The sequence below is a fragment of the Melanotaenia boesemani genome, chromosome 12 (genome assembly GCF_017639745.1).
Source record: "Melanotaenia boesemani isolate fMelBoe1 chromosome 12, fMelBoe1.pri, whole genome shotgun sequence".
In the NCBI taxonomy this organism is placed as follows: Eukaryota; Metazoa; Chordata; class Actinopteri; order Atheriniformes; family Melanotaeniidae; genus Melanotaenia; species Melanotaenia boesemani.
Genome location: NC_055693.1, coordinates 4,720,877 through 4,728,362, shown reverse-complemented (window position 1 = coordinate 4,728,362; position 7,486 = coordinate 4,720,877).

Sequence of the window (7,486 nt, the reverse complement as noted above, 5' to 3'; positions counted from 1 at the left end):
TTTGGTGTCTCTCAGAGTTTGCTGACAGTCTACAGACCGGCACCGAGAGCCCACTGTTCTTCTCCTCAGTCTATTAAGGATCTGGGAGCAGTTTCTCAACCTTAACTTGTAACATATGATACACATCAACAACAGCAGCAGCGGCAGCTTTCTGGGAGTCTTTTTTCTTTCTTTTTTTCCACTTACCCGTCTGGGTGAGTTTCTTCCCGACGCTTGGTTTGGAATGAGGGAACCCCCCTCATGTTCCTCCTCCTCCTATTCCAATTTCCTCCTCTCTGGAGACACTTTTCTCTGTTTCTGGGTGTCCTTTGCTCTATCGCTGCTTCAAAAAGGGAATCCGGCTTTTCTTCCTTCACTTTAACTTTGCTTGGTCCCGCTTAGAGCGAGCGAGCGAGAGAGAGAGAGAGAGAGAGAGAGAGAGAGAGAGAGAGAGAGAGAGAGAGAGAGAGAGAGAGAGAGGACGGAGAGAAGCTATTGGGTAATGACTTCTCACCCACGTCACTATCTGCAACTGTGACGACAAGTCACACGAAACTCGCTGTAACTCCCTAAAAGATTTTATCCTCGTCTTTTTTCCCTCTTTTCCTTCTCCTGTTGCATTCTTCTGCGTGTAATCAATAACAGGCTTAAAGTGACAGCAGTGTACTGCATAACCAGCTCTCACTCTATCACACAAACACACTTTCTCTCTCTCTCTCTCTCTCTCTCTCTCTGACACACACACTTACATACAGACAGTTTGTGAGGCTCTCTGGGCTAAAGGTGCTTTCCCAGAGCTCTGGAGACACCACAGCCGTTAAACTCCCAACAAGCCCCGCCAAAGCTGCACTATCACATGTTTCACAGCGGTCTCCCTCTCCTCTTTCTCTTCCTCTCACCCTTCACCCTCCCTCCTCTCCCTCGGCCTCCCTAACTGACACCATCCGACTCTCACACACACTCCCGGCTCCGCCGCCGCTCTCTCTTATAGCTAGTTAGAGGGGCTGAGCCTACAGCGGCGGAGGGCAGTCTCCTGTTACATAGCTCTCAATTGAGGTTAGAGAGAGGACATCCATTCAGAAAAAAAGAGAGGAGGGAGGAAGGAGGAGGGGAGAAGTAAGGGCAGCCTCTCGGTCTCTTGCTACATGTGTGTGTGAGAGAGAGTGTGTGTGTAGGGGTCTTCAAAAGCAGGATACTCCCCTGCCAGAGATTTGGGGCGTCTGTAGAAAAGGGAACCCGTATTTGAATAAGGAGGAAGAGGATCTATGACTTCTAGCCTTACCTGCATAAACAAATACTTCATGTGCATCATGTCTCAGTGCTTCATAAATTGCTGAGACCACAAAGAGAAAGTAAGAGAAAGAGTTTTCAAGACTGAACATGCCCTTAAATAAGCAAGAGACCTCACAATAACCTCAGCTGCTAAAAAGAAAGTACCTGACTTAAAACCACCACCAGACGATGACAACGGCATCATCTGGCGTCGCTCCTAAACATCCCGACCTCAAACTTCCGTTGTCCTCGTTGGATCAGGGCCCTCACCTACATCCTGTCATTTAACCCTCCAGCCAACCACACCTATGAGCGGGCCAACCCTGCACCGCTCCCTCCATCCTCCTCTCCGCCCTGCTTTTCAATGGGAGACCTAAACATCAGCTGGTTTGTTACGTGAATCACCGAAGGCACACGCTACGCCCAAGCTACGCTCCCGTTACACATATTGTGGAGCACAAACACGCAAGTCACACGCACAGGCGCTTAACTGGAGCGAGACCGCTGCTTTTGTCAGATTCCAGTCACTTCTGTTTAAATAGCTTCAGTGAGTCATGTAACAAGCGGAATTAAGCGATGTAAGAGTTACTTGTGCACATTTCTACTCTGCATGGTGCACCTAAGGTGAAATGTCATCCCTGAAATTAACTTAAATGTGAGTATTGTGAGAAGTCACTGGTTTATTTGAATATTTTAAGTTCAAAGAAGATACATTTTGGGTCATACTTGAAGAGAAAATGGCATAATAAGGGGTTTCAAGCTCAGAGAAGATCTAATGAACCCCCAAATTGTGAACCTCAGGTAGCGAAGTTCATCCCTGCATCACTACAAGGATTTTTGTGTAATGGGGATGAGAGAGAGTAAGGTAGAGAAGAGAGAGAGAGAGAGCGAGAGAGAGAGAGAGAGAGAGAGAGAGAGAGAGAGAGAGAGAGAGAGAGAGAGAGAGAGAGACTAATCCAAGTTGAGAAGACTTAAGTTAAACACTTAGCAAACCTGATCAGTCTGAACTTACACTTCCAAACTCATTTATCATGTTTACATCCATTAAAATAACCGATGAGCCCAGCGGTTTTAACATCAGAGGGATCAACGTACATACGTGCGTGTGTCATGTGCGGACAGAGATGAGTGGGTGTGAATGAATCACTCAGACTGAATGGGTTTGAACGGGTGCCACTGAGCTGCAGCAGCAGGCTTGATGACTCACGAAGACGGCATCTCTGCCTCCAGACCGACCGATAAACGTTAACCTGCCGGAGGTTTTCCTCTCCGCTCCTCTCTCACGGCTCCTCTGTTTTTGTTGTTAAACTCTTATCTGCAGCGATGCTTTAGATATCCACAACACTTTGATTAGGGATTGGGTTGTGTTATTCCACAGTATTCGGTTGTTCTGGTTGTAATTAGGTTAAGATATGTAGGAACTCTTAAAGGACTGTTAGGCGACTGACGTGCATCACAGATATGTGTGATTCAATTACTCCTGAAAAAAGGAAATCAGATATTTACAAAGACATGCTTTTACTGCGTTAGCCTTTCCAAATCAGACATATACACAATTAGATTCTTGATCCAATACAACTATAACAGGTAGTTTTCTAACAAGGAAAGCTTCTATTTTCCAAAATGAAAAACTAAAATAAATTAAATTAAATGAATGAAAGTAAATCAGATCAAATTAAAATTTATTAAATAAATAATCATGGTGTTCATTTTTACACATTTCACCCAAAACATTCTCAAAGTAAAAATAATTATATTTATATCATGTTTATTTTCTAAAATACAGTTTCACAATCAGAATATGTAGAAACATAACTGGAAATTTTAACAAATTTCCTTCTACAACTTTTATTGACTGTGTTCAATTATATTATTCAATTATAATATATCAATACAATGTTTTGTTTTTATCATATTTATATATGCGTTTAGTGTTTTGTTTTTACAAGTTTATTTTTGATCCTATGAAATTCTAGCTGTCTAAGTGTTTTTTTTGCTTCTAGTGTCCCAGTTAATGCAATTTTTGGTCAGCAATGAATTTTAGATGATGATTACAATTATATTTAAATCTCTCATAAAGCTCAGTTTCATGCTTATTATAGAACAAGACTAAGTTGTCACGTTTTAATTATGTAGATATTCAGCAAGTCAGGAAAATGAGCTAGAAATAATAATAATAATAATAATAATAATAATAATAATAATAATAATAATAATAATAATAATAATAATAATAATAATAATAGTAAAGTTACAAGAAGACACATTTACCTGTTGTGTTATTTTTTTTTTATTGAAATGAAAGAATTATACCTGAATTCTGAAATTGTACAGCCAGATTTATGTAAACAGAACTTGAGGTTTAATTTGTCTCTGAAAAGACATAAAAATATATAATTTAGCAGCTGAATTTCATGGGAGTCCCAGTATGACATTAAAGATTTGCATCAAGTTTGTCCTGAAGAGTAAAGTTTCACAGTAACTAAGAGGTTTGCCATTTTAGAAAGTGACTCAGTCTATTGTGGGGACAAACTGAGCACCGCCTGCTCGCTTTCTCTGGGTGGAGACAAGGGCGGAGATGTGTTTCAACACACATGCACGACACAGGCGGGGGCCTTTCCTTCATGCTGTCACACACACACATACACACACATGCACACAATGGAGGAAAGGAAGCTGGGGATTCCAGAGATTCCTGTGGACAAAAAGGTGTGAACTCAGGCAGCCGAGCAGCCTGGGAATTCTACCGGGTCGGATCGGGAGGCAGTTTAATGGTTGACCAGAGCCACTGGTGACACACGGACAGATGAAAGAGATAAAGTCAAAGAATTCAAATAGCAGGATAGAGGTGAAGACAAGGAAAGGGTGCAGGAGAAATGACTTAAATGCCAAAATGAGCAAAATTTGGAGGGTGTATTTTGAGAGTGTTTGAGAGTATTTAAAGATGCAACATAAGGACAACGTAAGGACAATGTGTTTTAAATCTTTCTCAACGACCTATTGTCTTAGCTGGGCTGTAGTTTCATTAGTTTTACCCAGCAAACATGGCCAGAGAGATAGTGGGAGACACAGAGCCGAGCAGAGTTTCCACAGTCAATTTCCATCTTTTTGTGAAGGGAAGTTTTGAAACTTTATGGCAGTAAAATGCAGTTATAGTAGATTTCCTCTCAGCTGGGGGAATGTTTTAAAAGTGCAAAAAAATGAAAAGCGTATCAATAATTCTTAAAAGAAATAAAAGGGCCCAGATTTAATAATGCTTCGTGCCTGACGCAAAGCCATGTTAAAGTGACAGTAATTAGGCAGGTTGGTGAGTTAGCTCCTGATTTTAGTGCCTTGCCGTGTTGCATATGCATATATGGGAGCTTCCTTTCCTAAGTGTTTTCCTTATTTTAAGCGTTACACTTTCTTTATTTACTGTTTAAAAAAAGCACATATTAAATTTACCATGTCTTGTTGTTGCTTAAAGGTGGTAAAGATATTCAATGATGTGTAAATTTATTCTCCTTGTTATTCTTTACTGACTTACAGAAATTTAATGCAATCTGGACTCTTTAACTAGAATAAGTCATGCTAACCCATTACACCAAAGCATTTTGCAGGCTGTTAGTCATTTAAATCATGTTTGTTTTTTGTTTGCTTCAATGAATGCAAAATTTGTGCATCAAGAATATGTCTGACATTGTCCGTTAATGACGCGGGAGCAGAGATGCCCTGCATGTTTACAGGGAATATTAGGTCTTTACAGATATCCAGGGGTGGCTGCAGAGATGGCGATTAGGTAAGTCCCAAATATTTTTCTCATTATTGTCGTCTGGCAACATGAAGAGGTTCAATTACTCTTCTTTCTTTATGTGTTCTGTTAAGACCAAGACAGTCATTTCAATAAAAAACAGAGTGAAAAGACAAAAAATCTATGAGAGAGAGAGAGAAAAAAGAAATTATATTTATTTCCATAAGAATTCTCTTTGGTTCAAAAGTCAAGCAAACATGAAAGGAAGGTCTTTTGACTTAAAATGCCGCCTACTCCATGTTAAATAGAAATAAGCTTGTTAATACTTGAAACAAGTTAAAATAGCTGCCAGAAGTTAGAAGATTTTATATGAAAATAAATCTTAAAGGAGACATGTTCTATCTTTTCTATCGTCAAGCCTTGATAAAAATGTCAATGACATTTTGGTCAAAATCCTAGAGAAATAAGAGCAAAATCTCTCTTTTCAATCAAGCCTTTAAATCTCTGTTCACGCTGACTTTCTTCCAAACATGAAGTAACCAGCCTAAGTGTTAACACTAACAACAAAGTCAGTTCAGACTACCACACACCAAGCTGCTGGAAAACTGAACCTTTGTTACTTTTAACCAGTTTATTTAAACGATTGAAAAGCCACTGATGAGCTTTTCAACAAATAAGAAATCAGAATTCCCAACCTCCAACTAGAAATAATAATAGTAAAAAAAAAAAAAATAATAATACAAAAAAAAGAGGATTTCTTAGTTTGGATTTAAAAGATGTAACAAAGATTTATCTCCATTTAATGGCTGACTTTGCTGTTTATATCAAAGGAAAAAGCAGGAGCTAATGAGTCTGAACTTCCTATACTCCTGAGGTGCAGTGAATGCATCATCATGTGATGTAGAAGTCGGGTGAGGTAAAGATGGTGTAGCTGGATTTGTTCACTCGTGGAAGTGGGACGCACAAATCTGCTGCAAATCTTAAGCACTCAATAAATAAAATATTTCCAAACCTACGCAGCCCCCTAACAAGGTGCCTGGGACGTTTTTTTTTTCTTTTTTTTTCTTGATTTATTTATTTAGGGGAGTTTTTGAGGAAGGAGAAACTAAAGACATCCGCATTTATTGTCTGAGACACGGACAAAGTTTTTCTTTCTTTATAATATGTCCACTCTGAAATATGTAAGACTGCTCGACGAACATTACACAACACACAATCTGTAAAAATGAGCAAAAAGACACTTTTAAAACAATCTTTTCAAATAAATAAATCTAGATTTATTTAGTCTAAATATGAGATTCTTCTTATTATAATTTTTTAACACTGACCTCATTACAACACACACAAAGGCAGCAGGAGACTTGGTGATATGCACCTGTCTCTGCCAAACTTGAAACTCTCAGCTCGTGATGGACAAGAACAGACGTAACAGTGACGTCATTTCATTCACTAAAACAGCTCACTGACACACACACACACACACTGAGGAAACACACTTACAACCAACCAAGGCCAGCAAGATAGGAATATGGCAGCCGAACCCTCCCTCTACCCAACCCCCCTGCTATGTGCATGTGCGTGCTTTTGTGTGTGAAAACGTTTGCGCGCATGTTCCAGACCACACTGACTATATTAGGTTGGTCTGTTTGCAGCACCGGGAGGCGGCGCGCACACGCAGATACAACCGTGAGGTCACTGTCACGCTGGAGAGGCGTGACTCTACGTCTTATCTTGATCCACTCCGCTTGTTGAGCGTGGCTCTCCACTGCCCTGCCGTGACGTATGTGTGTGTCTTTGTGTGTGTGCGCGCCTGCGATGACCCTGACACACAGAGATACCCTAACATCTCTGAGCTCGGAAATACACACAGCAGCTTGACTTGTGATGCATTTAGTCAATAGCTTGAGTTGTTCATAACTTATACAAGTGTCTGATTACTCAAAAACAAGTGCCTCCATTGTGACGCAATGTTAGTTATGGGTTAAACTATATTAAGCAATAGCTTCCATAACAGTACAGTTAGTAACAGAAGGAGCATTAAAGGATCAGCTATTTTGACCATTATTTCAGCCTGTCAGTTATGCTAAAATTGTAAAAGTTTCACCAGGAATCGTTATTAACAGTTTTCGGTCATCTCAGCTCTGAATTTCCAGTGTTTTCATTTGTTTTCTTGTCAAATTAATACCTTTTTAATCACTAAATGCTATTTTTGAACACTTTTAATATCTAAATTTGGTTGTAGGTTGCATCTCTTCTTTGCATGCAAACTCATAATTATGAAGAACATGTGTACTTGAAGCCACTGTGTGCCATTGTGGAGTTTTCCTATTCAGTTGCAGCTTATCAATCAAAATGATTCCCCCTTTTTTAAATAAAAAAATAGCCATGCATTTTTTTGGGATAGACATAAAAATCAATTTAACCCTAAAGTTTAAGAATTTTGTGGCTGCTGTGGCAGCAATTACCTTCAAACACTGAAGTGTTTCAATGACTTTAGAGGAAAAT